Below are 9829 nucleotides of genomic sequence, written 5' to 3'. Positions count from 1 at the left end.
TTTTTGTACATTTAATCCATATGTTTCTGGTGCCTGTATGTTTAAATTACTAAAAGGCGGATTTAGAAAAGCAACTCATTGTCAAAGATCCCTTAGGATCCATCTTATTTAACTACGAACCAGATGTCTCATTTTCCTGGTAGGAAATAGACTTTGAACTTGAAAAGTTCACATTCTGTTTTCTACTCATCTCAACACAGTGAGAGGATTTTCAAATTGGTCAAGTGAGCCGCTTCTATCCCAGAGCAGTGGAGCATGGTTTGCATTGTGTGGGCTGTCACACCGGAGTGGGGCTGTGAGTCAGGAAATCTGTGTTCGACTTCAAATTCCCCTACACGTTCAGGGTGACCCGTGGGAAGTCGCACGTTTTGGAGGCCTTTGTTTCTCCATCAGTCAAAAACCACACCTTGACTGCAACATCAGATGACAGAAAGGAGATGTACAGAACGTTTCGAGCTTGCTAAGGGACAGATAATCACATACTCCCAAAGTAGCGTGCCATCACAGTAACTAGATTTTTTAATTCCATAAAGTGAGTTAGGCCCTATGAGACTGAGCCTTCAATTTGATTGTGTCCCTTGTGTTCATATAGACTCCTTTGGTATTAGAAGGATCTTCCAGGGGAGGGTATAGCTCAAGTGGTAGAGCACCTGCTTGGCATGCATGAGGTCCTGGGTTCAATCCCCAGTACCTCCTCCAAGAATAAATAAATAAACCTAATTATCTCTCCCCATCAAAAAAGAAAGAAAGAAAGAAAGAAAAAATATATATATATAAAAAGAAGGATCTTTAGAGAGATCATCTGCCCCAACTGCTCGGGAGGTCAATAAACTCTTCAGTAGCATCCTAGAAGATTGACACAAGGCCTGGGCTTGAATGCTATCTGCCTCGGGGATTTACTACTGTCTGACCAGCCCTTTTCTTTGTTGAACCACTTCTGTCATTAGCAACATCTTTCTTAAAATAAGCCGGAGCCCATGTCCGTGTAACTTCTCCCTGCTGCTCCTAATTGTGTCCTCTGGAGTCACAAAGATCAAGTCTGTGCTTTCTTCCGCAGGATGGCTCTTCAGATATTTGAAGACAGCTTTCATCATGTCTCTCATTTTACAGAGAAAAGTTATTTTCCTTAGCATCAAACTCTTGCCCCATCCCAGAAGCTCCTACTGAGATGATAATGGTAAGACTCCAGGGACCTTGGCCATGTTCCCTGATAGCCCCCAAGAGGAGCTCTGGAAACTCATCCAAACCATCCCACATGTACAGTCCTGAGCCAAGGGGACCAAAAGATAAGATGTCCAGCAAACCTTCCTTGAGCTCTCCTTCAAGTATCCTGAAGGGCCAGGAGAGGTTTTTTTTTTAACATTTAAAAAAAAATTAAAGTATAGTTGATTCACAATGTTGTGTTAGTTTCTGGTGTACAGCAAAATGTATACACGTATAAAGCTATATTCTTTTTTTCAATTCTTTTCCATTATAGTTTAGTTTATTACAAGATATTGAATATAGTTACCTGTGCTATACAGTTAGACCTTGTTATTTATCTATTTCATATATAGTAGTTTGCATCTGCTAATCCCAAACTCCTAATTTATCCCTCCCCACCCCCTTTCCCTTTTGTTAACCGTAAGTTTGTTTTCTACATCTATGAGTCTGTTTCTCTTTCATAAATAAGTTCACTTGTGCCATTAAAACAATTTTTTTATTGAAGTATAGTCAGTTTACAATGTTGTGTCAATTTCTGGTGTACAGCATAATGCTTCAGTCATACATGTACATACATATATTCCTTTTCATATCTTTTTCATTATAGGTTACCACAAGATACTGAATATAGTTCCCTGTGCTATACAGTATAAACTTGTTCTTTATCTATTTTATATGTAGTAGTTTGTATGTGAAAATCTTGAACTCCCAATTTATCCCTTTCCACTCTCTTTCCCTGCTGGTAACCATAAGTTTGTTTTCTATGCCTGTGAGTCTGTTTCTGTTTTGTAAATAAGTTCATTTGTGTCCTTTTTTCCAGATTCCACATATAAGTGACATCATATGATATTTGTCTTTCTCTTTCTGACATATTTCATTTAGTATGACAATCGCTAGTTCCATCCATGTTGCTGCAGATGGCATTATTTCATTTTTTTAGCATGGCTGAATAGTATTCCATCATATATACATATATATATGTGTGTGTGTGTGTGTGTGTGTGTGTGTGTGTGTGTGTATCACATCTTCTTTATCCAGTCATCTGTCTATGGATATTTAGGTTGTTTCCGTGTCTTAGCTATTGTAAATAGTGCTGCTATGAACTTTGGGGTCCATGTATCTTTTCAAATTATAGTTTCTTCCAGATATATGCCCCGAAGTGGGATTGCTGGCAACTCTATTTTTAGTTTTTAAAGGAACTTCCATACTGTTTTCCATAGTGGCTGCACCAAATTACATTCCCACCAACAGTGCAGGAGGGTTCCTTTTTCTACACACCACAGGAGGGTTTTATTTTGACAACTTACATTCTATTTGAATCCTGAGGATTCTTGAGAGGTCTTGAAATTCTTCTAAGGAGAAATTGATAATGGCCGATATCAAACAAAACAAAAACTAAATTGATAACCAATTGGTGGCCAATCTCTTTTATGCAAATAAACAAGTGGATACTTACTGAGCACCTGCAAGTCTCAACATTTTATAAGTGAAGACACAGAGGCACAGCAAGGTTGTGTGACTTTCCCCAAGTCACACAGCAAGAACTTAGAATATGTCTGCTTGTCAGGCCCCCAACTGTTTAACTAGGCCAAGCTGCTTCCCCTTTGATGTGGCTAAAATGTGTGTGGCTTCTCTTCCGTGAGAGGACAGGAAGTCTCTTCCCAACTCAGTCCTCCTCCTTCCTCTCGGTGATCCAAGGTTGCTTTGCTCTGTAAAAGCACTAGACCCACCTTTACTTTCTGGAGCCCTGGGGCAAACTCCCGGATCCCCAGTAACCTGCACCCTCCTCCAGCCACACTAATTGTTCTGCTGAGACAGGAGAAGTCAGCAAGGGCTGGAAAACTTCACTTTCATCCTGACCAAAGCAAACAAACTCTTAGGGACCAGAGTCTCCTGGGAGGGCATGAATATTAACCAAAACTTTAAAAGCCGTTGATGAGGTCCAGGGCTCACATAGGTCCTTGCCCTTAAAAGGGCCCTGCACTTGTTTTAATGCTCCATTCTCTTCAAAAATTTTTGAATAAAGGACTGCACATTTTTATTTTGCGTAAGCCCCACAAATTATGCCGCCAGTCCTGATGAGGCCAGTACTACCCTTACATCTGGGCATGAAGGGCCTCTGCCCTGGGCCTTATGCTTTAAAGTAAAAAGGCCCCACCTAGCCAATGGTGTGCTGGTAAATGCTTAACAAATGGCTGTCTGGGGGTGGGGGTAATGGAAAGCCTTGGTTTGTAGCGTAAGGAATGGTATAAGGAATCCCACCACCACTGATTTCAAGCTACCCATGTGATGTCACCAAACCCACAGCTGGGAAGAGGTGCCCCCAGCTGATTCTCACAAGTTTGTATTCTAATATACTGCTGTGACATATGTCAAATGCCAAATGAATGAATGTGTGAATGAATGAATGATCCAATACAAGAACACATGGGTGCCTCTGTAACTTGGGACCCATAATTCTAAACATCTACTGATATGAATAACTCTAGTCATATTGCAGGGAAACACTTCTTCATATCTCTTGGCTTATTTCCTGCTCGAGCAACAATTACAAGGGTAAAACATGTCTGACTGTGTGAAGGTTTCTGGGTTGCACTGCAAATGTCAAAGATGGAAACTCCTTTGGAGTCCAGAAAGGACTTGAGTGCTAAGGTTAAAACAAAAAATTTAATTGATCAAATTTCTTATTTTCTGATAACATAAAGGCAATAGATTCTTGCATAAGAAATTGTTTCCCAGTAGTCCATTTCCTGGCTTTCAATTTATGGTTCTGAAGGTCTTTGTAAATTAGCATGAAATTCGCAACAGTTGTATTTGGTGACTGAGGAACATTTTGCAATATTCAACAATTCATATCACTCTTAAATTTGTGACTGTGTACGTCCAGGTGCAACGTGTGTAGCATGACGCCAATGGACAGTGAATGTTAGAATTGCAAATAGTTTTATTTTTATAAACATATGTAATAAGAATTACCTTTATCATTTATATTTTGCTTTTTTATTTTTTATTTTGAATATTTAAGAAAAAATAACTTTGGGAAAACATGAAAGTATTTTAATGAAATAATTTTTACACTGACTTTATGGGTTTTGATGAAAATATGTTCAAGTTTTATACATTTAATAAAATTATATTTTATTTTTTAATCCTTTGTCAGTGTTGGCAAACTATGGTCCACATGTGAGCTGCCTGGTTTTGTAAATAAAGTTTTATTGGAACACAGCCACACTCATTTTTTAACATATTGTCTATCAGAGCTTTGGGCTACAGTGGCAGTTGAGTAGTTAAGACAGAGAACTTATGCTCTGCAAAGTGTCAAATTTTTATCATCTGGCCCTTAACAGAAAAACTTTGCTGACCTCTCCTTTGGATCATAAGTGACAATTCCACAAGTTATATGGAAAATCTTGAATATAACAACATATAATACAAACGGTGATTTTGCTGAAATGAAGGCAAGTAAAATAACTTTTGTGGAATAAATACAACTTAATTCTCAAATTATGTATGTCCTTAAGTTATTACTCATCCAAATATTGTTGGTCCACCAAAAGAACATCCAGATATGCACAACTAAATTCATAATTAAATTCAGTCCACTTTCATATTGTAATGACTTTCAAAAGTATAAAAACCATCACTTTACATATATTCATTGCTTTGGTTGTTATAAATTAGAGTTATCAAAGTAGGAAATAGAAGATATTTTAATAGTTTGTTGCCTTGACTTATAATTTTAAATTATTAGGCTTATGGTATATGGGCCTCTGTTTGTATTCTTGCTCTGGGCCCTTATATGTTGGGGAGGACAGGGGAGAAGCTTGGTAAGTATGTCAACAATTCGGTGTCAAGGGCCATTTTTTCATCTACTGGGGCCTTATGCTCTGAGCAAAGTCTCTGAGAGGTTCCACCAATGCCTCATGAGTACAACCAAGCCCACCCGCCTACAGCCACCACAGGGCACTGAGAGAGGACCCAGTAGAGTGTAATGATTCCAAGGTTCATCCATACTGTAGAATATATCAGTGCTCCAGTCCTTTTTATGGCAGAATAATATTCCATTGTATGACTAGACCACATTTGTTCATCCATTCATCTGTTGACGGACACGAGGTGTTGCCGCCTTTGGCTATTGTGAATAATGCTGCAGTGAACATGGGTGAACAAATACCTGTCCAAGTCTCTGCTTTCGGTTCTCTGGAGTGTGTATCTCAGAGTGGAATTGCTGGCTTTCATAGTAACACTACGCCAAAACTTTTGAAAAACCACCGTGCTGTTTCCCACAGAGGTCGCACCATTTTGCATTCTCAGCAGGGTTCTAGGAGATGGCTTTGACTAGTCCTGGAAGGAAAGATGACACTACCAAAGTCACTCGTGTAGCAAAAAGGTACTGGCTGGTACTGATTTTTGAGCCAGCTCCCCTCATGTTCTGTCTTTATACTGTTTTTGAATCTTGAAACTTGAAAAGCAAATACCTCACCCCCAACTTTTTTAAACCAAGTCTTACCGGGGCAGCCCCACTTTAGAGGTCTTGCAGTCCCTAAAAGACTTCTGAGGAACCTCGCGGTGCTGAGAAAGCGGCTCCGTGCCTCCTGGGGCCATGCTGCCTAACTCCCACCGCCTTGCTTGTTAGACTTGCACTCAAGGAGAGGGCGGGTGCTGCCGCGGTTCAGCCTCTCTCCTGGCTCCTCTTTGGCACTGGCGCCATGAGCATCTCAATGAGCCATCTCCCAGGGCCTGGAGAAAAGCCTTCCCATCCAAGTGTAGCCAGGCAGCCTGAGACAACACCTCCTCCTGCCGTCTGGCCTCCTAATATGCTTTGCATTAAAATACCCATTTTGGCTTTGCCTTTGAGTCAGTTCTCTGGGGAGCAATAAAAGATGAGCCATTAACATGTGGCCCATGGAGATGTAGTGGATTGAGAAATGACTACAATTCATTCAATTCAGGCCCTTTCGGCATTTTTCCCACACACCAGCGTTGCCTGCAGTGATGCGTGTCCTGGTTCCAGCTCTGCCACTCACTGGAGATGCAATTTCAGTGAAGGCTTTCCCTCTCTGGGTTCCAGTTTCTCTATCTACTAAATGAGTGGGCAATCTCCAGGGAGCACCTCCAACTCTAAATATTCTATGATTACGATTCAGACAGAGCCTAGCCTAACAAACACACTGGCCATCCACCCCAGGCAATAGAATGAATGGTAGGTAATACTTCGGAAGATATTTTCTTTGCCGGGTGGAATGGTATGAAATAAACTTCTTTTGTAATGATATCAATCTCACATCCTCCACAATGGAGCTATACCCTTAGATAGGTTGGAGGGTAAGGTTTTATTTGCAGAATCTTACTGTGACCTTTTCTGAGGCAGAACATGGTGTTGCGGGGTGGTGGTAAATGGGGGTGGGAAATGCTGCATTGTGATTAACCAGATAATGAACCCCGTCTGCTTTTAATCAGCCTCTTCCTGTTCTCCCAGACCTCTAAACTTTTAATATTAATGGAAACAGATTTGAATTCTGGAAAGAGCTATTCTGGAAAATAATTGGATATTTACTAGGTGAAAAGTGAAATTGCGCAGGCATTTCATAGGCTTTGGTATTTGACAGGTGCCATTTTTCTTTCCAATGTGTTGCATACCTCTGTTTTATAAACCAATATGGATCGTGGCATAAAAAGATTACAGGTTTACATGGTGAGGAGACCTGGGAATATGGTCGGGGTAGGGGCTTGGCGGGCAAGGAGAGAGACCTTCAACTGGGGACAAGGCTGAAATGCTCAAATTAGTGGAGCAGAATTATTTAAAGGCAAAGAATGCTATGTCTTTAAAAGAATCAGAGCTGTGTTCGTAAATGGAGGTTGCACCCTGAAAAAGAGAACACTATTACTTACCGAACTTCCTTAGAGAAGTCTGACTCCATCCAGGAAGCTAATGCCTCCCTTGGCTTCAAAAAGGACTTTATAGTTAGAGGACATAGGAAGGCACTGGACGGGAGTAGGGAGCGTGTATTAAACAAAGCACAGGCCCCTCCAGGGTTGTAGGTAAGCAGAATAAGCTGTAGACAGATCTGCTAGGAAGGCAAGGAGGGCTGCCCAGTGGGTTGACCCAGTCCCCTTGGGTTCTTTGTCTTGAGGGCCTCTCACTTCCACTGTTATTGCTATGAGCATCCGGACCCCAACCTGCTCCTCCTTTAATGAAGTGTGGATGGAAGATTCCTTTGGGGGAATTCCTTTGGATACAGTTGAATCAGGCAGATACTTTTAAAAATTATTTTTCTCTGCATGAAGGAGAGAACCCAAAGGAAACCCATTACAAAGAATACAAGCAGCACTCCAAACAGGCCTCCCGAATGGTTCCCTGATCCCGCCATCATTTACGTGTAGTCCCAGATAACTGGTCCTGTTTTACCAGACTCTTAGTTGGTCTTTGACCCTACGAGCCTCCCGTGAGTCTCCCCAAGGTGGTCGCCATCCTTTTTTTCACCTGGGACATGTGGACATCCAGGCATCTTTTCCTCTGTAGTGAAAAAGTAGGAAACTCGTTTTCACAATCTTTTTTTTTTTTTCTCCCGCAAGTTGCGGTTCTGGTTTTCAAGCTGATGGATGCCCCTTATTTACCATCGGTTGGCAGGATGAAGTATGTCTTTTAACTGGGAGTGCAGTGTGGGTCACAGGGGAGGCTGGCAGCAACGTCTGCACTGCTCGGTGCCTACTGAACAATGGAGCCTCACACCTAGTGATGAAGTAGCCTATTTAGGATTCAAGGGACAGACAGCATGACTCTGCCGGACTTTATTCATGTCCTTTAGGGAGGACACTCTAGGAGCATTAAGGAATTATCTCAATCATATAAAAAGCTCTCTTCTGTGAAGGAGTCTTGGATTGGCCATAAGTGCCATTCAGGTTTCCAGATGTGCTTAGGTGGTTACTTGGAGCAAAATACTAAATGTTTTAGCTTCTGCAGATTCATGAAGAGTATGGTACACTTCCTGCTTATCTGGAAAATGAGGCTTTTAGACCAATATTCTTGCAGATGAGGAAACTGAGGCCAATATAGGAGAAGGAATTTGTCAAAGCCATGCTGTACCTCACTCATGGAGCCAGGACTAGCCTCTAGGCTGCTGAGTGCCAGAGCAGTGCACTGCCGGGTAAAGAACTTTGGGGAACAAATGAACGCAATAGAATTAAGCCACCTGGCCCACACAGAGATTCAAGCCAGGACCGTTGCATTCTAATCCAAGGTTCTAAAGGGCCGTACCTGGTCCAGGAGCCTCAAGCAAGAAAAGAGCTCTTCACTCCCACCAGGTTCAGTCCCATCACCTGGTCTACCCGGTTATAGGTTAAAAACTCATTCCTGGTGGAAAATTCCTGTTACTTTCTCTCCCAATTACTTCTTCCACGTATGGTGAAATTCACATAACATAAAATTAACCATTTTAAAGTGAACAATTGAGTGGCAATTAGTACATTCATGATGCTGGGACTGAAGTTGGGTTCTAAGTGTATTTTTAAATTTTATGTGATGACATTAATATAAATCCAACTCTTGATTTGGTAGTGCACTGCTGCTGATAGACAAATGTAGAAGAGATACGGAAAGATTTATTGTTCTTAAGTTAGGACGAGATAACTGTCCAAATACAACCTCAGTAATGCTGTCACCTTGTGCAATGCAGAGTAAGCCCTTGAGGCACCAGCCCCATTTACTAATGGGACTGTCTTGAATCTCAAGTAAACAACACAGAGGCACTATTTTTATTTAGGGTTTATTTCTCATCCAACAAATAAGGACTATTAGACCCAGCATCACATAGTGGCTCAGAGTTACACAGACCAAGACTCAAATCTTGGCAACCCCATTTGTCAGCTGTGTGACCCTGGGCAAGTTACTACATCTTTCTATGCTTCAATCTTCTCATCTGTAAACAGAGAACAGTAGTAGAGCTTACCTGATGGAGTTGTTTTGAGTATTACTAAGACAACAGCTAGTGCTTAGCTGAGAATCTGACACAGGGAATAGCTCAATAAACGGTGACCACTATTATTAGCATGTGTAAATACCGTGCTGAGTAACGGGTTGTTGACTTGTCCTTTTCCTCTCTTACATTACAGATTACTCCAGGAGAGGGGCTGTGTGTGACTCGTTCACCATTATAGCCCCAGTCCCTAACACATGGTTTGGGACACAGTAGTTGCTCAAGAAATATTTGTGGATGTTTCTATTCTTTTCAGAAATGGTTAGTCAGATGTGGCCACAAGAGGAGGCTGAGGAGAGACTCAGGGAAACAAAGTTCATTATTGTCACAGGTGCTATAGACAGGAGGCCCGGCACCTCCTACAGGGCCACTGGGAAAGACACCAGGGTGATCAGGAGGCAGAAGACAGGAGGGAGGAGAGGCCGTGACCTTTATTGGGGTTTCCACGGGAAAAGCAAGGCAGGACGGAGGAAACAGTTTGAGTTTGAATGACTTCTGTGGGCTTGGGCTATAGAGGTGGTCCTTACCCGTCTGGCACCTGGCCCTGGGGCGAGTAAGGCAGAGGAATAGTGTCTCCTAGGGTGTGAGGGCCAGACATCACTTTGAATTGGTTAGTTTGCAGATCAAAGGTGTGCTCTCAGCTAGGTTCT

General features: G+C 41.8%; 1 non-coding gene across 1 annotated transcript; it reads left to right on the top strand.

Annotated features, from left to right (window-relative positions):
- Nucleotides 1-622: 622 nt before the first annotated feature.
- TRNAA-GGC (transfer RNA alanine (anticodon GGC)) lies at nucleotides 623-696 on the top strand. The gene has a single exon. It is a non-coding gene; the product is annotated as a tRNA-Ala (tRNA).
- Nucleotides 697-9829: the final 9133 nt, after the last annotated feature.

The sequence above is a fragment of the Camelus bactrianus genome, chromosome X (genome assembly GCF_048773025.1).
Source record: "Camelus bactrianus isolate YW-2024 breed Bactrian camel chromosome X, ASM4877302v1, whole genome shotgun sequence".
Lineage (NCBI taxonomy): Eukaryota > Metazoa > Chordata > Mammalia > Artiodactyla > Camelidae > Camelus > Camelus bactrianus.
The sequence above is the reverse complement of the archived record's forward strand: the minus strand, read 5'-3'. Positions and strand labels throughout refer to the sequence as shown.